The sequence below is a fragment of the Balaenoptera borealis genome (assembly GCF_965194805.1).
Source record: "Balaenoptera borealis genome assembly, chromosome: 2".
NCBI classification, from domain to species: domain Eukaryota; kingdom Metazoa; phylum Chordata; class Mammalia; order Artiodactyla; family Balaenopteridae; genus Balaenoptera; species Balaenoptera borealis.
This window is the reverse complement of record NC_138867.1, coordinates 83,639,360-83,662,851: the sequence shown is the minus strand read 5'-3', so window position 1 is coordinate 83,662,851 and position 23,492 is coordinate 83,639,360. Positions and strand designations below refer to the sequence as shown.

The following is a 23,492-nucleotide window of genomic DNA, read 5'->3' as shown; positions in this document are numbered from 1 at the left end:
TGATATTTGGTTATAGCAGAGTCTGTTGGTTCATTTGTTTGTTTCTTTCCACCAAAGTGTTCAGCAGGGAAGCAACAAAACTCATTTCCACTTTCTTTTTGACCCCTGACTTATTTGTAATTGTATTGTTCTTAAATTTCCAAGCATTTGATCATTCTCTAAACATATTTTTTATGGATTTATACACTAATCCCATTGTTATCAAATAGTATGTTCTGTAATACATTTTCATCCTTTTACTTTCCATAAGACTTGCTTTTTGGCTCAGGCCATAGTATATTATGGTAAAAGTCACATGTGTACCTATATAAGGTTTTTTCTGCTATTGATGAATTTTCTGTTAACTATATAGCCATTGTGCCAATTCTGCCCATGTTACTGTTCAAATCTCTTATATCCTCACTGATTTTTTTCCACATTTTCAGTATCAGTTTTTGAGAACAGTGTCTTAAAATAGTCTCTTATTTTTGAGGGTTGTATAGTTCTTATTTTAGTTTTGCCAATTTTTCTTTTATATTGTATGAGTATGTTATTTGTTGCACAGTAATTGAGCATTTAAGTTCAGGAAGAAGGACTATTTTCATATTATGAAAGTTTCCTCTTTTTTTCAAATAATACTTCTTGCATTCAAGTCTATTCTGTCTGATACTGCTTTGATTACGGGTTGCATACTATGTTTTCTTGAACATATTTTTACTTTCATTATTTTTATATAACTATGTGTAAGATTAATCTCTTCAAAGAAGTATATAGTAGGCTCCACATTATTTTCGATCAACTCTGGCCATCTTTGTCTTTTAAATGAGGTTTTTGTCTTCTCATATCTTATGTAATTATTGATACAGTATGTTGGAATCAGCAGTGTGCTGTTAAATGTTTACCAATCACCTTTCAAAAAATCATATGTATACATATATATGTTGTCAACTGTATTGATATACAAGATATGTAGAATACAATTTTTAAATAATACTAAATGTTAATACTAAACTCTACAAAACAATAAATTCCACATAGCCAATTTATTCTCATTAAATGCCATCATTGCTTTTTGCCAGACTGTTGTATCTGGAGCCAAATTATGATTACAAATGATGAACAAGTGTAATTCTAACATAAATGTTTGTTGGTATTTTCATTTATAAGACAGAAGTGTAAGAAAAAAGATATGTCACACCTTCACTCTTCTGTCAATGATGTGAACAAATTCTTTGCTGAATTAAGTGATAGTTGTTAAATGCTGGAAGAACATTTTCTTAAAAGTTTGTGCTATTCACAATGCACTAGTTACAGACAGGATACACTTTTAAGTTTAATCTTGCATTATTGTCACTTTTGAAAGTCTGGAGAACCAAGACAATAAATTAAGCCTTGATTTGTACCATTTGTTAATTTTTGTGATATAAATACTCCACCATGGCAGATTCCAAGCTATCACCGTTGCGTCACTGACCATGGTGTTGCAAAGATAAGTGCAGTAGCACACCATTTAATATAACATGTCCACCAAACATATACAATAGGTATAAACTCAAGGTTACAAGTAATAGTAAAACGTAGTAAAATAATTCAGAACTGTGGAGTCTAAGTTTGGTAAGATACTTTCTCAATGAGGTGGAAGTGTTAGTTTGCTTTACTTGGCATTTTTCTGTTTTTATGATGTAAAAGAGAGGCAGATTACTGACTTTTTCTTCACGTGACATTTTTTTCTCCATATCCTAACATGTTGCATATTATAAAGAAAATATTATAAAATTTGAAAGAAATTTCCCATGAACTCATGAGGGCAGTGTAGTCTGTCGCAGAACATGATGAGCACCTTGAAAATTGACCTACTATAACCGTATTTTCTCCTCCCCCATTTTTTTTAAGATACAAGCTTCTTCTGGTTTAGAATGGTGTTGAAGTCTGAGAGATACAACACAGACATTATTTTTTAGGACCAAGTGCATTTGTAAAATCGTTTTAGTCTACAAAATAGTTTAGTTGCAAGTTGTCAGTTGAGCCAATGTGATTAGACATTTAATTTTATGACAATTATCTTCCTTTCCCAAATAAACAAAATAATTAGAGAAACAGTGAAGTCACAATCCATTTAATACTTATAAAACCTTCCCGTTGATATAGGTTTAGAACTGGGCAACTGTAGTAACTATATTCTTGCTTTTAGAGTAATTGCAGTTTAAATGTGATCTCAGAGCAGAACAACCCTGGTAATTAACAACTTGCTTTTGGAAAACCTTTTTATCAGTGTGTCTTTCAAGCATAACTAAAGGGAAATAAAATAATTTTCAGCATACTGGTTTTTTTTTCCTGAAGTGGTTTGTCCCAATTAATTTGCTGAATGTAGGACATCCAATGAACCAGAGTGTTCATGTTATTTTAATGCACTAAAAACATAGCTTTGTTTACTGCACTTTATATTCCTTTCAGCAAAAAGAAAATTATTGTTGTCAACCATTTTCATAAAGCTTGTGCTTTTCCGAGTGTTTTATGGAAGATTTTGTTATATTTTACTCTTACTAGCCTTGAAAATTAGGCTAATATGAAATTCCGTTTTATTGAGTGCTGCAAAATCTATTTCTTTATGTCTCCTCTGAAAACAACTGAAGATTATGTTTTGGTCATCACTTATATGACGATGAATGAATAGGCCAAACTAGATGAGACAAAGCAAATGTTACATCTATGCCATATCTGCATCCTGACTGTTTGAGTTATTATAAAGACAGAGGTGCTGCCCTCCAACTGCTCTGAGTCAGGTGTATTTTCTAAGATATAAGAATCAAGATCCCCAAAGTTAATGACTTTGACTTCAAATGAGCTAACAAAATATACTATGTTAAGGATTAAAAGGATTATTTTTGGACATTTTTTCAAATTAGAGATCAGAAGAGATTCCTTTCTCTTTGCTATGATATACATTAATTAATAAGTATTTTTAAAACAAGTCAGTAAATAAAATGTTGGCATCTCCTACAGAGAAGAAATATGCAATAAAATCTCGTAATTCAATAGAATTAATACATATTATTAATGTATTATTTAATTCGTTGTCTTTCAAAGTGTCATATTATTTTCTCATATTGAGTATCATTTTCTGAGAATATTCTTTGTTGAAATGTTATAGGAAATTACAAAATAAGTTAACAGTTCATCAAATAAAATTAAAACTTTCAAAATGTTGAAAAACATTTTTACTCCAAAGGGCTCTGACCGTAGTAATATTTAATTTCTTAATTTAGCAGATAGTGAGTATCAGATCTGACCTACACAGGTATTTCAGCTCTCCACTGATGAGGTCACTCTTCTTCAACAGTTACAGAAATTTGAGCAGTGATTCCAAAAATTCTGTTACTCTCCACCCATAGCACTGATTTAGGACAGTCAAATATTGGGTTGGACAAAATGTTCGTTCAGGTTTTGAACTTTTTGGCCAACCCAACAGATTTACTCACTGCTTTCTCCTCTGTCAGTGAGGTAACTCTTCTCCATCTTTTATATGCTAGGGTATTGGCAGAAATGATAACCAGATACAACCTTTTATTTCTCTTTGGGGTTTGAGATGTAGGCACCCTCTGCTCTCTAACAGAGATATTACAAAGCATACTTGTTAAACAGGCTCTCTCAGTGATGGGTGACAGGTTTAGATATGTGAAGATGGAGAAAGCACTGCCTCTGGGAAAATGAACAATTTCTTGGCCCATCAAACAGTTATAAGGGCTCTGTGACCCAGAGAACCAAACATGTAATCCATGGAACTTATAAAAATCCCTTTTTCTTAACTCACAAATTCTTTCTCCTTCCAAGTGTCTAAGATTTTCACTGTTCAATATCTAGAAAATCATGTTCTAGGCTGTGTTCTCACAGACATCTCAACACTTTAACCTCACCCCACTGAACTTCATCCACTTCCATACCTTCTATATGCTGAGAATTTCTAGCTCTTCTTTTGCTCACTCAACTTTTCTCTATAGCATTCACCAGAGCTTTCTCTTATTTCTGTTCCTCTCATTTTTCTACCAGTCCTGAATCACAGAAAGCCCAAACCCTGTTTGCAAAGTTCAAAATAGAAGCAACTGAGTAGAAAGTTTAGAAGATAAGAAGAGGGGAAATGTATTTGTTAATATATCTGTTTCTTATCAAGGTCATTTTGGGAGCAGGTAGGGCTGGGTGTTGGTTTTATGCAGTGGAGTTGTAAATAAAAAAAAAAAAGAAGAAGGCTTTGAGTCCTAATGCTACTAATTTTGGGGATCACCTTAGGAATGCATAATTTTCATACTGCCAAGGAAAGGAGTGCCGGGGTTACTGTCCTTGTATCGTTATGCAAAATGAAAATTTTGTTTCTAATTTTTGTAAACACATACTGGACTTTGAAAACCTTGTTCTCAGTAAAACAAAATAAAACAGTAAAACAGTTAATCTGTTGCATTTTGACCTCATAGCACCTGATAACAACATAACATAACAGGATGAACAGGATTTGGGGCCAAAAGACTTGGTTTTTAATTGGGCCTCTTTTCTGTTCGCTGTGTGGGCTCAAACGAGTTTCCATTAACTGCTCAAGCAGTCTTCTTATATGTAATGAGATTTCTCATTAACCTTGTAGAGTTGCTGTGAGAATTAAACATAATATATATTAAGCACCTAACAGAGTGTCTGACAGTATGTACTTGATGGATGGCACTAAAATTTCTTTATGTATTTAGTTTTTTGATTAGTTAAATATCTATTTAAGTATATATACAATGTTGTTTACGTATTAATCTATTCATAATGGACAGATTTGGCTGATACAAAACATGGGTACAGTAATAAAGAATGTATTTGTTCATCATTATTACCTTTACAATGTTTTTTGCCTTTTATTATTGGAAGAAACCTCAAATGGAAATGGAAATCTGAAAAGAAAAAAATTAAAGAAAAAAGTGAGCTTGTTAGAGATTACTAATCAAACATTGCATGGATAACTCTTTGTGTTATAACTCTAAACACCTTGATAAAAGCTGACACAGGACTTCTTAAAGTTAAATTATATGTGTGATTAAGCCAATGATCATTATGAGGACATTAATTAATACTGCCACTCTGGGCCACATGATTCAGCTTTCTCTAATAAGTTTCATAGGTCAAAAGCTCTCAAATGAGCTAACCAGAAATTCCTGAGCAGGTGATCACTTGAATATTCAGTCAGTGGAGCAGTGCAATATGAAATTAAACTCCGTATTTACACACACATCTTTTATTAGACATGCATTTACTCAAATTATGGAAAATATGGAAAAGTTTGAATGAAACCATGCATGTTATCTGCTTAAAGTACGCCTTCTGAATTTTTGTGGTAAATATGCTGTTTTTCTGAGCTTAAGTAACCAGATTTTCCCCTCCAAAATTAGTATCATTGTTTCAGATTAGCAAGATGGTGTTGCTGAATTCTCATCTTTCAGTGTCATGTTCTTTGAATAAAACAAAAAAAATTCACATTTTAAAATGTTTTTCCAGTAAGCTGTGTAAATATCAAACCTATACCCTGAAACAGTTGAGAACAGTGAAAATACAGAGATGTTAGTTGTAAGTGGAATTCAGAGAGAGAAGATTGCATGGACTTTCCAAAATATACTTTCATTTGGGGGTATTTGTTTGTGTTGCCCCATATTGTCTGCATTTCTGTCCCACATTAGTTCATGCTTAACCTTATGACTAAATATACTTTAAAAAATAATAATAATTGAATAATTTATCTGGAAAAAATAACGCTATTTGGCAAACGAGTTAAGTGCTTGAGTTAATGAATAAATAGGGGTCATCTCCTTCATTCTATGCCCTCCACTAGCTGAAGCCCAGGGGCTAAAACTGTACATGAGCATTAGTAGGTGCTCAGTTAATAATTTTAAAAAATTCTTTTTCTTATTCTCTATTTTTTTATTGAAGTATAGTTGATTTACAAGGTTGTGCTAATTTCACAAACTATAACATTTAGAATAAATTTTATTAACATTTAATTAGTTGTCTTTCAAAATGTAATATTTTCTCATTTTGAGTACCTTTTTTGAGCAAATTCTGTGTTCAAATATTAAGGCTATTAAAAATTAATAGCCTATCAAATGAAATATAAACTCTCAAAAGGTTGAAGATTTTTTTTTTACCCCAAAGTGCTCTGACCATAGGAACATTTAATTTCCTAATTTTAATAGTCTGTATGAGTTGCAGTAATCACATTTTATATAACCTTAGTCAGAACAAGAAAATATAGGGAGGAGATTTGTAACTTTGGGGTTATTACAACTGTCAAATCATAATTAAGTTGATCAAGTTTAGAAATAAAAGAAAATATGTCTTTGAATTAGTAGTCTTATAAAGTCTTAAAAGAGTTGTTTAAATATGTGCACACTGCTTCTTTCTTCAAGTCACCTGGCATAGAGTTCTGTCTGCAAAGGACAAAAGAATAAAATGTATATTTAGGGTGCCAGGGAATGATCCTATCATATTGTCTAAAATCAGTGCTTTCCCAAATCTGTAAATTTTAGATTCAGCTCCTCAATTTCTACAAAATAGTCTGTTGTTTTCATTGAAATGGAATTGAATCTATAAATCAATTTGAGGAAATTGACATATGAAGAGTGTTCTTTCGAACCATTAACATATTTTCATTCCTAATTTCTCTCAGTAAAATTATTTATATTTTGGTAAAGCTGGCTAAGCATATGATTTTTTTATGACTTTGATGTCAAGGTAAATAGAATTTTTAAAATTTTATTTTTCAATTGTCTGTTGCTAATATACAGAAATATTAATGATTTTAAATCTTGACCTCAAACTCTGTAAACCTTTTAGATTTTCTATGTGAACTATTATGTTGTATGAAGACAGATTAATGCCTTCCTTTCTAAGTTTATACTATTTTTTCTTTTTCTCACTGTACTAAGATCTCTGTATAATGTTGGATAGGAGAGGGAGAGTTGATATCCTTGACTAGTTCTTAACTTAGAAGGATTTAAATAGTTCACTAATTCACCAATTATTGAATAATTTATCTATAACATCTTTTAGATGTCACTTTTTAGGTTGAGGAAATTTCCTTCTAATCCAAATCTGTAGGATTTCTTTTCTTTTTATCATGAATGAATGTTGGATTTTTCAACTGCCTTTTCTGCCCCTAATGAAACCAATCTTTTATTTTTTTCCCGAATTCTGTTAATGTAGTCAATTATATAATTGAACTTCAAATATTTTTTAACTTGCATCCCTGAGAAAAACACACTTGTTCATGATATATTTCCTCTTTTTTTCGCATATTCCTGAGTGCAACTCACTAATCTTCTTTTGATTTTTTGGTGGGGGGAGAGGAGGATTTGAGTCTTTACAGCCTACCATCTGATTATTAGAAAAAAAAATATCTGAAGGGTTTCACGAATGAAATTTATGGCATAAAAACAAATATTTGGAAAAATGGTGTAACATTCTATTTTATTTCAGTGAAAGAAATGAAATGGTGGGCATTGACAGGGGAGGGACGAAATGTTGATTTAAAGCAAGGTATTATTGTCCCTGAGGGAAGACATCTTTTTTACCAAACCCATCTCATTAATCCACAACTTGGAATAAGGGAAAGTTAGAATCCTAGTTAAATTTTAGAATCTGTTAATGGAAAAAATGAAACAACAATGACAACAGGTGCTTCCCTTTCAATGTAAAACTTGGGAGGCACTGGTCCCTTTCCCAAAGTTCCTTTGTAGCAACAGAAGGCTAGAAATACATCCCTGGCTCAGTGAGATAGAAAGGTCTGAGACACCTTACAAGATGTTCCTGCCTCAGAGTGTTATAAGACAGGGGTCCCCAACCCCTGGGCCATGGACCGGTACCAATCCGTGGCATGTTAGGAACCGGGCTGCACAGCAGGAGGTGAGCGGCAGGCAACTGAATGGAGCTTCATCTGTATTTACAGCCGCTCCCTATCGCTTGCATTACTGCCTGAGCTCCACCTCCTGTCAGATCAGGGACTGCATTAGATTCTCATAGGAGCATGAACCTTGCTGTGAACTGCACATGCAAGGGATCTAGGTTGCACGCTCCTTATGAGAATCTAATGCCTGATGATCTGAGGTGGGGTTGAGGCTGTGATGCTAGTGCTGGGGAGCGGCTGCAAATACAAATTATCGTTAGCAGAGAGGTCTGACTGCCCAGAGACCATAATAAATCAATTGCTTGCAAACTCATATTGAAACCCTATCAGTGAGTGGCAAGTGACAATTCAGCTGCATTTTATGGAGTAGACTGGACATAAGCAACACACTTCGGGTATCACTGTCTCCCATCACCCCCAGATGGGACCATCTAGTTACAGGAAAACAAGCTCAGGGCTCCCACTGATTTTGCATTATGGTGAGTTGTATAATTATTTCACTATATATTACAATGTACTAATAATAGAAATAAAGTGCACAATAAATGTAATGTGTTTGAATCATCCCAAAACCATCCCCCCACCCCCTGGTCCGTGGAAAAATTGTCTTCCATGTAAGCGGTCCCTGGTGCCAAAAAGGTTGGGGACTGCTGTTATAAGAGATTATCTAAATATTTCTGTTAAAGGAGTATGGAAGTATCTGAGAGAGGACCAGGGGATCTAAGAAGGGTCATGTCTGGGATTAACAGGGAGGCATAGTGACTTGCATGGGAACAAGAGGATTGCATAGAAATGTCAGTCAAAGCCAGCAGGGAAAGAATATGATTAATTGTCAGTTGCCCTTGTATGTCCAAATCACCCAGAACTTCAAGTGCAGGGAAACAAAAAGGAGGAACAGGAAATGTGTCATTCACTGAAAACCTCAAAATTCACTGATTTATTTGCATTAAGATTAAGTTTCTGAACTAGCACATTAAGGTCAATATATATTCAACTATGGAAAAAATGAAGCTAGTTTTATTTAAATACATATTTTCTGAAATGAAAAATTCCTACAAATGATAAATAATTAGCTGAATCCTACCTATTTTTATTCAAGTATGTCTTTTTTGACCAAGAAAATTATTTTGTTTAACCTGTATTTCAGGTTCACCTATATATATTTTCTTTCTTTGCCTCCAAGATTAATAAAATTAGTTCTTTTTTTCTATCTTATAGGTCTTGTTTCTTAAGTCATTAATCATGATTGCTGTTCTCTGCTATTATTAAAATGCAGGGTCTCAAACTGGTTCATTATTCTCTGATAATTATCATGGCAGCTAAAACAGAGGTTGGCTTACTTCAGTCCTTACTAACAGGATACCAGCCTAATTTCAGATGTTTAAAAAACAAATGTAGTACTAACTCATACTCTCTGCAAAGAAGATGCTGTATTTGAACCTATGTGGAAATGACTTTTAAAAAATTTTATGCATGCTCTCCACATACTTAAGTGTAATTTTTTCTTCTAAAGTATTGCACATCTGTCTTTCACAGCTTGTTATGTCATTTCATTTTTAAATCAGCTTCCAATATTTTCACTTAATCTGAACCTATCAATGCTAGCTTGACAATCACTCTCTCTTACTTTCAGAGAAAATTAATAATTTAATGGCTACTGTTGATCAGAGTCAATAAAATCTATGATCCAAAGATAGCCAGGATCTATACAAAAAATTATTGTTCCATTTATAAATAATGAAATAGAGAAAGGAGCAAAAAATGTTTTTCAGAAATATATTTGTTTTATACAGTGTTTAGAGATTTAAATAAAGAGTTAAATGTAGTTATCCATGGGCTTTTTCACCTGGATAAATATTTCTGAAATGCATAAATAAACAGAAAAACCCTTAGTTCCTATTCCATTATTTCCATTATTAGACAACATTATTAAAAACATTATTAAAAAATAAGTTCTTAAACATATGAATGAAACAAAAAGAAATTATTTTAATTAATCAATGTCAGAGGTGGTGTTGGATTGGCCCATAGTATATTAATGATTGAGTGGCTCTTCCTAAATGTTCTGAGCTCCTTTAGCAGAAAATACAAGTCCAGAGACACCTCCAATGTACTGTGTCTAGTGCACTGTTTTCTTCCTTTTCTCAGAAAGCAAGTTGGAGGTTCTTGGACACTGAGTTAACAGAGTAGTCCTTGATTTCAGGTTTTGTTCTATGTTTTAATTATAAGCTCCTGTGAAGAACCAGACAGCTCAAAATACCAGGTCTGTAACCCTTTAGAAATAATGTTTGGGAACTAAAGCAACTTTAAGAAAGTATAGTTGATACAGATGAATTAAAACTGTATAAATAATAAAGCAGCATCAATTCAGTCTTCTGGTAGAAAACTAAAACAGAACAGGAAAGTCTAGTTCATCTTGGGATTTGTTCCATGTGTTTAACTAGTTTTACTCAGCAATTGAGTTTTATAAATATGTTTACAGTAATGTTTATTAAACCACTTATGACAATGAAAAAATTGTCCAAGTACTTTAGGAGATTACATTAACAGATAAAGTGTAAGTATTTACTGATAGATATGATTGCACTGAAAAACTATTTCTTCAACTATTTTATAATTTATAGCTGTTAGAGTAACAAATTAATTTGTATGTCTTACTTTCAGTGATATTTTACTGTATTGCCTACCTTTTACGACATTTAATACATTTTATTTTGCCAACTGATGGTAACTGGTAACCCATTCATATTGACCTATATGATGTGTACATTTGAAAATTATTTGAAAGGAAAAAATAATTCATCTTGCAACATAAATCTTTACATTTGATTCAGTAGATTTCCAAGGAAATATATTCATAGAATAAATTCCTATATCTAAGTATACAATAGATGATACCAATTATTTAAAAGCAAGGTCTTTGTAGCTTACTCTGCCATTTATTAACCTATTGTCAGGAACAGACTAATCCTTTGATATTAATTCATGAAACTTAATTTTCACTTGCTAATTTATTCATGAAACAGAAAGATAATAATGATGAGCTCTGCTTAGTGTTTTTCACATGTCACTCAATACTTTGATGTATTTTAAAACTAACTATGAAAATGGATAAATATTCATTCAAGTTTTTGATCTTTAATACAGACATTTTCAAGTCATTTTTAAAACTTTAGAAAAAGAGCATTGACTGTATTCTACCTAGATTATTCTAACATAAAATAAAATTAAAATAATATGGAACTAAAAAAAGGATTAGGAATTTCCCCTGAGATATGAAGTAAAACTATAATTAAAACAAAAAAGTGGGGGCTTCCCTGGTGGCGCAGTGGTTGAGGATCTGCCTGCCGGTGCAGGGGACACAGGTTCGAGCCCTGGTCTGGGAAGATCCCACATGCCGCGGAGCAACTAGGCCCGTGAGCCACAACTACTGAGCCTGCGCGTCTGGAGCTTGTGCTCCGCAACACGAGAGGCCGCGACGCTGAGAGGCCCGCGCACCACAATGAAGAGTGGCCCCCGCACGCCGCAAGTCGAAAAAGCCCTCCCACAGAAACGAAGACCCAATGCAGCCAAAAATAAAATAATTAATTAATTAAAAGAAAAAAAATTTAAAAAAAAAACAAAAAAGTGGTTAGACTTTTAAAAAAAGCTGAAACTTTATATTAGGGTGACCTAGTCAATTATAAAGTTAATCAGAGTGACTCAAATCATAAAATAGGCAAAGATTACCTGTGGTCAACATAGGCTTGTGGGTTCTATAGAAGTAAATATTTCAGGCTCAGCAATTTGATGATGGAACAAATAGTTTTCTTTTGCTCATGTTAACTCAACATCAACAAACAAATCTGGCAATACGATTTATTATATATAGCTTTTCAAAAATTGAAAGGAACTAGCTAGTTATAAAGGTATTGGGGTATCTTCATTCTTTATTATTATAGAAATCAATACATATGTCTTTTCTGCCTTATTTCCATAAAACTCTATAAAAATTTTTTTATCGACTATTTGAAAATTGGCAGTGGTCTCAGTTAGTATGAGACTTTTTGAGCAATCTTTAAAAGCAACCCAGACCCTGGCAGGATAAACTTCCAAAAAATGACTTGTTTTGCTTTGGTCCTGTCTGTGGTACCTGACACACTCCTTTTGAACTGCACATCTCATCACTCAGCCAAGTAACTGCCAAGGCAGTTCAGAAACCAGGCCTTCAAGGGGACTGGGCAGTCCCCCTTCAAGGGGATTTTGCCAATCAGCAAACTAAAACCATCTGGCCCAGCTGGCCTACCACCTGTTTTTGTAAATAAAGTTTTATTAGAACACAGTCACACTCTTGTTTACGTATGTCTACAGCTTCTTTTGTGCTACAACAGCCGTTGAATAATTACAGCACAACCTATATGGCTTGCAAAGCATACAAAATTTAGTATCTGGCCCTTTACAGGAAAGGTTTTCTGACCTCTGCTGTATAGCATTGAGATAAACTAATTATTGCTCTACTAAAACATGGATTAATTTCAAAAATAATGTTGACTAAAAGGAGCTTGACATATTGTAAGATTTCCTTTATTTATAATTTAGTAAAGAGGCAAATCAAATAGTTGGCGTCCCAGTTAATTTAGGATTATCTTTGGGGCAGGGGGCAGTGTTGACTAGAAGGCATACAAGGAGCCCTGCTTGTGCAATGGGGATATTCAATTCCTTGCTTTTGTTGGCAGTTACAGAGGCTTGTTTACTTTGTGAAAATGTATTGCACTATACACACTTGTGATTTGTGTACTTTTATATATGTATGTTATACTTCAATAAAAAGTTGAAAAGAGAAGGGGAGTAAGTTGTCCTACAAAGAAAGCTTGAATCTACTTGCACAGTCATACTCACAATGTGAGAATAAGCCCTAAAGGATAACTTGTGTAAGAACTGACGGCATCATGAACTTGAAGGTGTTTTCTGTGTCAAGTGCATGAGAGTAGTCTCAGCTGAACATTAGTTCAACTGCTCCATGCCTCCAGTCCCCTTCCATAGAGAGGGTACAGTGGTTGGGAGAATATGCAAAGTCAGTTTTAGCAAAAAGTATCCTCAGCCGTATATGGAAACTCTATAGATGAAGGGTAGTATTATAATTAAGGAATATTAAGGTCACCTTGCTTGCCATTTGTTACTTCTGTAACCAGACACAGAACCCTGGCTTCAGAGAAAAGCCTCTATACTTCACCTCTCAGGCAAGCAAGAATGGAAAATCTGTGATCCAGCATTTATTCACAGAAGGAGTGACTAGACAAGGGTATATTCTGGAATTAGCCTATGACCTTAGAGAACACATTAAAAGGGAAAATGTATAAGTAGGTTCTGGAACCAATGGGAAAAGGACAAAATGTTAAATACAGAACACACTGGACAAACAGAGAAAAACAACTTTCCAAAGCAAATATTCCCCAATTGAGGTCATTAAGAAAGTGCCACAGTTTGGGACAGAAAGTGGAGCCAAGAAATATCAGTGCACAAAGGGAAAAGTCTTTTATAGCACACTTGTGAATTCTCCTAAGAACAAAATTATCTGCTAAGGGTGCTCAACAGGCTTTGACAGTAATTTGCTTCAGTCATTGCTATTAGGGAGTTAGCGTCCTGTGTGGTAAGAGCAAAGAAGTATTTCAGAATACATATTTTAGCTTTGGAAATATATGCTTATTTTAACACTTTGATTCACGTAATCGTGGCAGCAATTTCTAAATAAGATCTGTAGACAACTAGAGGAGAAAAAATACACACCCACATGATTAAAGTCAGAAATATTTATATCCCACTCACATAGTTTAAGAAATCTTGATAATGATAGCTATGCTCAAAATATTTAATTCTCTCCTGCCAGGAGTAATACTTTTTATTTAAGTAATAATTTATATAGTAAATATATTACATTCTACTGTGTTCCAATTTCTATAGGAAAAGCTGCAAAGAAATACTATCTGCACAAAAATGCCTGCACAAAAACTGCACATTATAGCAGCTCTTAAGTCTTCCCTGTCATTGCACAACATAAGGGCTAAAGTCAAAAAGACTTACAACCCAAAATGTTGGTGAGGATAGAAAGCAAATGGAATCCTCATGTACTGCAGCTGGGAATGTAAAAGTGGTAATACAATTTAGAGAATTCTTTGGCAGTTTCTTTTAAACATACGTTTACACTATACTTTGCAATTAATTTCCATGTAAATATATGCTCATAACAGTATATTCATAGCAGCATTATTCATAAGAGCTAGCACTGCAGAAACAAACAAAGGCAAAACAAAACAGAAGAACAGTTGTTCATTAACAAGAGAATAGGTAAATGAAGTATGGCTCAACCATACAATGAAATACTATTTTGCAGTATAAAGGAATGCACTTCTGATGACTGAACTTCAAGACCTCAAGACATAATTTTGAATGAAAGAAGCCAAACATGAGAAAACAAGTAAAACTAACTATTGGTGGTAGAGATTAGAAAGTTGCTGCCACTGGGTGGACAAGGTTGGGAAAAATAACTATAAAGGGACATTGAGGAAAAATCCAGGGTGATGCAAATGTCTATATTTTCTATTGCATGGTAGTTGTTTGGGGCTATGTAATTGTCAATTTCATCAACCTGAACTTAAGACTTGTGCATTTTATTGCTTGAAAACATATCTTGATTAAAAAGAAACTACATTTTCCAGTGTTTGGAATATAAGGGCACTATTTTATACTTTCTGGGAAAGAGTATGGATCAGGAAAGAAATCTCATTGATTCCTGTATCCATGTTCGTATATTTTAGGGCTCCCAGAAGATGCCTAGTTCAGGCTTTATGGCTAGTTTCTTTCAGATATGATAACCTCAGAAAGGACAGCTACAATGGAAATATAATTAAACTGTTCCCTTGAGGTGAATTGACAAAGCAGATTTATTTTTCCTTGAGAGCTGATGGAGGATATATTATTTAACTTTACTTACTGTTCTTAGCTATTTTAAAGAAATATTGCCCTATTTTAGTGTTCAACAGTCTGTAAAGGTTTCAAGGTTGGGGAATAATAATTTTCTCAACCATATTTAGTTTTTCAATATAATTTGACCATATGCCAACATTATATCATTCAGGTATATTTTATTGGCAAATTGTTTTGATATATCTTTATAATCTACTAGAAGAAAAGGCAGTGTTGCTTATGAACAGAGGGAGAAAGCTGTTTGTGTAAGGTTTCTCTTTTCTGTCTCATTCATCATGGAAGTTTATCAGCTGATAAATATTTTGAACTTCACCCAGCATATCAGAGTCTTATGTTATAAATAATGAGTCAAACAGGTAATGGATTTTGAATGGAGATTTTTTAAAGTAAAATCCAGTATATCTAGATGAATTAGTGGGTTCCACAAAGAAAAATATGTTGTATATTACAGATTATAAAAAGTATGAATACTATCAAACTTGAGCTAATAGATCACTAATTCTAAGTTGGTGACCACTTTGGTGTAAAAAGGCTTCAGGTCCCGTGGAAATGGATCTCAACTCTGGCTGAACTTTAGAGAAACACGGAAAGCTTTTGAAATATTTGGATATATCCACCTCACTCTACAACAACAATTTCAAGGAGCAGGGCAAATCATAGTTAATTTTAAAAGATCCTCAAGTAGTTCTAATATGCAGCCAGGTTGTAGAACCCTTGGTATCTCTGAGGGCCTTTGAACCATCAGTTCTGATTCCCAAGCTAAGGATAAAAGGGGATAAGGTTTGGACACAGCAATAGTTAGATCTACAATTTCTAGTTATTATTTAACGACCCTGGGTCTTGTTTTCCTCATATTCAGAATGAAAGCATCAAATTTGTTGGTCACTGGTTTCCTCTCTAGCTCTAAACTTCTTTCATTTTCTTTATGTACGTATGATCTCCAGTGAGAGGTAAATATGTTTAGCTTCTCTTCAGCCTTCCCTTCATTTTGTTACTGACTTACTTAGCTTACTTTTTTGCAAAAGTGCCATCTGTTTTGGGAAGAGGGTACAAGAAAACAAAAATTATCAGGAGTAAGTCCTTTCACATGAGGGTCTTCTTTCACTTTTTCTGTTCTAACTAACTCCAGAAGAAGTAAAATAAAATGTCTAAATATACTGAATGTGTTTCTAACTGTTATTGTGCCTGAAACTTACTATTAAGTTTTGCTTAAGATACTTCCAGATTACATTTTGGAATGCTCCTGATTTTTGTTTGAGGGTAGTTACCACATAGGAGAATTAAATGCTGAAGTTATGTTCTTAAATTCAAAATCATAATTTACTTCTGTGTTTCCTGGTATTTGCATCATTGATGAACAGGGGTCTTCAAAGGCAGGAACCAAGAAATATCATCTGTAGAGGGCTTGATCACATGTTTGAGGGATGTTTCTCTTGGTAGCATTGCTGGGAAACTAGTCCTTTATAAGAAAACTAACAGGAGAAGCAAAAGCAAAATCAGAGAACCATATTGGTAAGAGACTATTTAGAAACCATGGTAAAAGAGAGCCAGTAGAAGAAAAAAAAGTCAATCCACGAGAATTCAAAGACAGACAGCAATGCCTTATTAGAAATAGATGTGACCACACTTCTAGCAAAAAAAAAAAATCAGAAAAGAGCAGAAGAATGAGGACATGGATTCCTCACTAGAGAGTATTCAGTTTGGCAATATTGCCTATGTGTTCTCAGAGAAATGTCTTTTTTAAATGTCCCAATCCAATTTTATGTGTATAATATTTTGCATTTGGGTTCCTTCCTTTGAAGGACCACTGTTCAAATGTAATGAAACAAATAGTAGGTAAAGTAGATGGCAGTTATGCATTTAGGGAAAGTGTTATGGATATTAGTGGGAACCCAGAAAAAGCCAAATTTAAATATTATAAATTTAAAGTGAGCTTTTAGGTTAAAAATTGTATTGATTTGCATAGAAAGTATTTTCTTTCTCATGCTTACTTCTGGCTTTCTTCTATATGTTCATGCTTTCTCAGTGTCCTCTTACCATTGTTCTAGTCCTTGAATATATGAGGAAATGTGTCAGGTTTCAAAGCAGTCTTTCCAGGAGGCTCAAACATCAGATATAACTTCTCACTATTCTGCCTGTCTTTTCTAAGAAGAAAGCCTAAAGACTATTATTTCATATGCTTCACAAGGTGACCCTTACATAGGAGAGAAGACTAGCAAGAGAAGAATTCCCTCACTGTTGAGTCTAATCAGGATTATTAATATCAAATTGAAAAGCAACTATAATTTTATCAATATAAACAAAATTATGTAGTTTTTACAGCCAATAAACATGTTGTTGATTATAATTAACATTTTCTGTATATTGATTCATATTAGAAAAATGTGTAAAATCATTATTATTGATCTGTCGTATTATAAAAAGTTTCAGTTTCAACATGAATCCTTATACCTGTCTAGTCAGCTCACAAATCAGTTTTTCCTTCCCTTGCTATTTCAAGTTAATCTCTTTCATACGCAGTGTGATATTGGTGAGAAAGAAAATAGCACAACCATTTTGAAACTGTTTCTTTTAATTTGAGTTAATTAAGAGTAAAAAAAAGTAAAAATTCAATTCCCTATTTGCACTAACCACATTTCAAGTGCTCAGTGCCTAGTGGCTATCTTATTTGACACTACAGGTCTAGATTGTTAAATCAGAATATTGACTGCTGGTTGTCAGGACTACCCTTAGGTAAAATCATTCTTGCAGAATTTAGCCTGAGCAACTTATGTTCAACTCTTTTCAGATTTATAACTAGTTAGCAATTAAAATCTATATTATATGGTCTTAAGCATACTTGAAAGATGATACATATACAGTAAATCAATTTTATTTTGTTTTATTTTTTGCTTTTTAAGCTTTTTTGATTGAAGTATGGGTCATTTACAGTGTTGTGTTAATTTCTGCTGTACAGCAAAGTGATTCAGTTATACATATATATATTTATATATATATATATACATTCTTTTTTAAAATTCTTTTCCATTATGGTTTGTCACAGGATATTGAATTCAGTTCCGTGTACTATACAGTAGGACCTTGTTTATCCATTCTATATACGAGTTTGCGTCTGCTAACCCCAAACTCCCACTCCATCCCTCCCTCACACTCCCTCACCCTTGGCAACCGCAAGTCTGTTCTGTATGTCTGTGAGTCCATTTCTGTTTTGTAGATAAGTTCATTTGTGTCATATTTTAGATTCCACATGTAAGTGATATCATATGGTATTTGTCTTTCTGACTTACTTCACTTCGTATGATAACCTCTAGTTCCATCCATGTTGCTGCAGATGGGATTATTTCATTCTTTTTTATGACTGAGTAGCATTCCATTGTATATATGTACCACATTTTCTTTATCCATTCATCTGTCGCTGGACAGTTAGGTTGCTTCCATGTCTTGGCTATTGTGAATAGTGCCACTATGAACATAGGGGGTGCATGTATCTTTTTGAATTAGTTTTTTCTGGATATATGCCCAGGAGTGGGATTGCTGGATCATACGGCAACTCTATTTTTAGCTTTCTGAGGAACCTCCATACTGTTTTCCATAGTGGCTGCACCAATTTACATTCCCACCAACAGTGTAGGAGGGTTCACTTTTCTCCACACTTTCTCCATCATTTGTTATATGTAGACATTTTAATGATGGCCATTCTGACCAGTGTGAAGTGGTACCTCATTGTAGTTTTGATTAAATAAATGACAGTACTGCAGTAGTTCTTAACAGAGTAGACTTGGAGTCTTGAGACCAATATTTGACTTATGACGAACTCAGTTACAGGAAAAGAACAGTTATACATATTTTCAAAGTAAAGTAATTTTTTCTGCACATTCACACACACATACAAACTGATATTAAATAGGAAATCACACATTCAGTAACATAAATTATTTACAGACCTTTTGATTTTATAAAAGGACTGAAATTCCTCTGTATACCAATATGCCTTATTCCACTTTTTGCCATCTAATAGCATATTTAGGCTGGTAATCTCTTGGGTCTGTGATCCTATGACCCCCACCACTGTAGCCTGACTCCAGTGTCATGCAGGGGTGGCTTGTAACCACAGGAGGAGGTAAGTTGACTTGGTGCAGAGAAGAGGAAAAAGGAGGACACAGAAGGGCATCTCTTTACTATCTACCTCAAGAACTTAATTCAACCCCGCAAATTAGGGGAATTAAGGGTATAAACTGACTAAACGGTTTTGTGTATAATTTTGAGTAAACCTCCCTAAGCAGAACTGCTTCATTTCCAGTGATATTTGTAGCACAGATTGGTGAAAGGATCACGTAAGGGAAAATACAAATCTAAAACTAACAAACAAATAAAGAACTTTTTTCTGTTGTCAAAAGAGAAAGGGAATTCCCCTTCCTTTTTCTTTTAGCATTTTCTTTAGAGAACTTGATATTGTAAATATTTTGTCTGTCCCTTTAAGTTGTATGTAAATATTTTCAAAAGCTAAATAGACTCTTGCCAGTTCTGCATCCCAGAAATGTCTTTCTTGGGGGACATAGAACCATCTCTTTAAGTATGTATATTAAAAAGACTGGCATCCTGTCCCCTTGTGATCGTGGGAATTTAGTGTAGATGCCAGGCTCCAAGTAGTAGTCTGCTGCTGGTGGCAAAAATGAAGTTTTATCTTTCCTTTGGATAAAGACAATTAACACATATGTAATAGATTGTATCTGCCTGACCATATGAAAGTGTAAGATTTCCTTTTTTTTTTTTTTGTAGTCTCTTTAGAAGATTGCCTGTGATGTGTATAATGGTCTGGTTTAATGCTTATTTAATAATAAAACTGTTTCATTATTTTCTATTTTTTTGTGAGGAGGTCTTACTGGATTGGCAGGAGATTTTATTTTTAACAATTTTCTTCAAAACTTCAACCCTCAAATCTGCATTATGGCTCTAAAGAAATAGTAGCTGAAGCAAGAAAACAAAATACATTAATGGGTCAAGAAAATGGCAGAATAGTAGGCTCCTGACTTACCCTGTTCCCAGGGACCCACAGAATACACAGCTACGAATAGATCGATTCCCTCTGAGGGAAATCCAGAACTAGTTGAGAGACTTCTACACACTACACTGGGCTACTAAGAAAATACCCACATCAAAATGGTAGGAAAAGCTGAGGCACACTTGCACCATAAAAACCACCCCTATAACAGCACCTTAATTAGTTTGACTACAGTAATCATTTCATTATATATGTGTATAACAAATCATCCTGTTGTACACCTTAAAATATATATTTATTTTAAAAAATAAAGAAAATGTATTATCAAATGTAGCATAATGTGGTGGGAGCAGCTAATAGACTGACCTGTAGAAGTGTGAACTGTGTCTTTAGGGGCCCCCCAAAATAAAAGGGCCCCTTGAAGTTGGGCTAGTTTTGAGTAAACCTGTTGAGAGCTTCAAATAGTTTTAATTTAGCAAATTTAGCAAATATATGAACATGTCTTATTTCATAATCAAAGGCAACCAAAGCTGATATATATCAACTGTAGTTGTAATAATCATTTTCTGGATCAAAATAAGTTGGGTAGATCTCTTCTGTGGTTCCTTAAAATTTAAGAACTCCTTCATACAGCTATGACTTATTCCTAGAGAGTAATATAAATAAAGAAGTGCAGTAAGCCTTTCAGACCACTTGGATTAAGTGGTTGCCTAGCAATTAGTATAAATTATTATCAGAGTAAATTTTATACTGCCAGATTTGCTTTGTCCCGTCGCTATTCTCTAATTCAATATAGGCACCATTAAAAGGACATTGACTCTTTATGACTTGATAATTGGTACACATATACACAATAAATATGGCTACAACTCTCTATTTTCCTTTTTTCATTCTTTTTCTTTACACAATAAATATGCTGTCTGTGAAGGTGCTGGAAGAAGACATTGGTGGAAAAGATTACCCGGATATACTTATCAGTTATGTAATGTACTGGTATTTTCAGGTGTTAATTTATGGCACGAAGAGATAAAATAGTTGAGTAAGCATGAGTTGAGAATGGAAAACAGACATTTAGGCAAGAATAGCAGGAAAAAATTCTGCTGTCGATTTTAAGGTAGGAGTAGAGGCAGGCTCAGTATGAATCAATGCTGTTGAATATGTATTTTTTCTTCATGATATGTTTTTGTTCATCTTGTGTAAATCTGTAAAACTCTATCCCTCTCTTTCTAGATAGATAGATAGATACATAGATAGACACATAGATAGATAGATAGATAGACTGACCAACCACAGCCGGACCAAAGAGTTGTAGTATAATCCTGTTATTTTCAGATGATGAAGTATAGAGGAATATCTGTTTCCTGCAGTCCAGTGATCCACAGGGCACATTAAATATAACTATTGGCACATTCAGGTAGTCTTTGATAGATCAATTATTTTTGGTTTCATAATTTGTATTGGAATTGAATTCTAAATGCAAGTACAGTGAAATACTCTGAATTATAAAAGTAGATAAATTATGTGTGTTAAATGATTTTCTTCGTTCTATAAATATAATACATTCCCAGTTAAAGGGAAACAAACTAGATACCATAAGTCTGATAATTTTCTGGAAAGCATGAAATTAACTGAAATATTTGAACATGGTTTCTCTTAAAAACAAATGGTATTGTTATTACCCAACCAAAGTCAGCTGTCTGGCTAGTGTAGTACCTTCCTGCTAAAGAGATGTAGTTGCTATGTTACATGGTCTCACATCACCAGATGGCATTCAGTATTCTGAAAGATACTAGCTAAAGGGTTTTGAAAGAGAGCTCCTTGGTCAAATTTTCACAAAGATAATTTGACATTATTAACAAGTGCTGTCTGGTTATTTTATACACAGATGGAGATAAAGCTAATAAGAATACCCCCTTGCTTTCAGAACAGTAGCACAAACATACCGTCCTCTGCACATGTATGTAAATTACCAAAACTATTCTATTCAAAGGAAACATACTGATACATTTACAACGTTCTAATTATAGAATGTTTCTCTTCAAAAAAATCCACCCCTAGTTTTTCACAGAAGGTATATGGAGCTGTTCTCTATATAAGATGTCCCACTTGTTCTAAGATTTCATTTTACATTTAATCGAGATGTACTAATATTTGAGATAAGATCCCTGTGTGCAACTTATGTCAGGAGAGTCTTATAAAATCTCATTCAAGTCCTCTAGAGTACAATAAGGAATTTATTCTAATGCATAAAGAATATGTTGAAATGGAGTGCAATACTGCATACAGTTTTCAGAGGCATCACTTAATTAATTAAGAGTACCCAACTCATAAAAATTTTGATGAATCAATTTTAGAAATTTGTCACCTTTCTGCCAAATTCTCGATGTGTCACCAAATGGAATAAGGCCTAAACAATGAGACCTCATTTTTTCTTTACTTATCTCCTGATTTGTTGTTTTCTTAATTCTCTCTCTTCCCACAGCTAGCCAGAACAAAACACTCCCCTCTTGATGAAGATTTTTTTGCCCATTTATGACCTGTAAAGAATCTGAGATTCCTACTACTAGATCAACATAAGAAGTGAAGTTAGTGGCATAAGAGTTGGATATCAAAGGAAGAGATGGATATACTGGCAGATATAATACTATGGAGAGAAAGCCGATTGGAAGGATAGGCCCAGCTTTGTGATATAGGTCAAACTAGAGTGTAGGGATATATCTCTGGAAAACAAAGAAACAGCCTATAGAGTCTATAGTGTATTGTTTAGTTTACTGATCCATATTAGTCTTTCAAATATTAGGCTCTTTTTGAATAGAAAGAAAGCTAGGGATTATATAATACAATTTTTTTTGCGTAGGAGAAAATTTAGGTTAGACAGGTAAATATATTGCTCATGGAGACTCATATAACTAGTGGATACATCAGATCTAGATATCAAATATCTTGACTTCCTTATAGTATTACTTTTCACAAAGCCATGTATTTAAAACTGTAAAATTCTGTATCCTGTAAGCAGAATTTCTAAAATGTTTCCCCAAAGATACCCAGCTCTAGTCCCTAGAATTTGAATATAATGAGCTATCACTCCCATGATTACGTTAATTTTGTATGTCACAGTTGACCTTAATATAGATCAATTACCCAGGTGGGCTGGATGAGCCCTTAATAGCTTGAGAGCTTTCTCCTGCTGATGGCAGAAGGGGAAGTCAGACAGATTTGACATATGAGAAGGATTTCTCATACCACTGCCAGCTAGAAGACTGAGGGAGCTACATGTAAAGACTGAAGAACAGCTTCTAGGAACCAAATGAAATTCCCAGATGACATCAAGCCAGAAAATGTGTACTTCAGTTCCACAATCACCAGGAACTGAATTGTATCAACAACATGAATGGTCTCAGAAACAATTCTTCCCAGAGCCTCTAAATAGGAGTCCCACTTGGTCCACATCTTATTATTGGCCTTGAGAGACCCTCAGCACATCTGGACTTTTGACCTACAGAATTGTGAGATAACGAGTGATTGTTTTAAGCCACTAAGTTTGTTATAATTTGTTACTCAGCAATAAAAAACAAATACACAAATATCATCTATCAACTTGACGTAATTTTTAAATATGCTAAG

General features: G+C 33.9%; 2 long non-coding RNA genes across 2 annotated transcripts in view; one reads left to right on the top strand and one right to left on the bottom strand.

Moving 5' to 3' along the window:
• LOC309622634 overlaps positions 1-23,492 on the bottom strand; it is a 442,022-nt gene that overhangs the window by 347,762 nt on the left and 70,768 nt on the right. The window lies entirely within an intron of this gene.
• Positions 403-22,182, top strand: LOC309622609. Its single transcript, XR_014241025.1, has 2 exons — positions 403-11,208; positions 11,532-22,182. It is a non-coding gene; the product is annotated as an uncharacterized lncRNA (long non-coding RNA).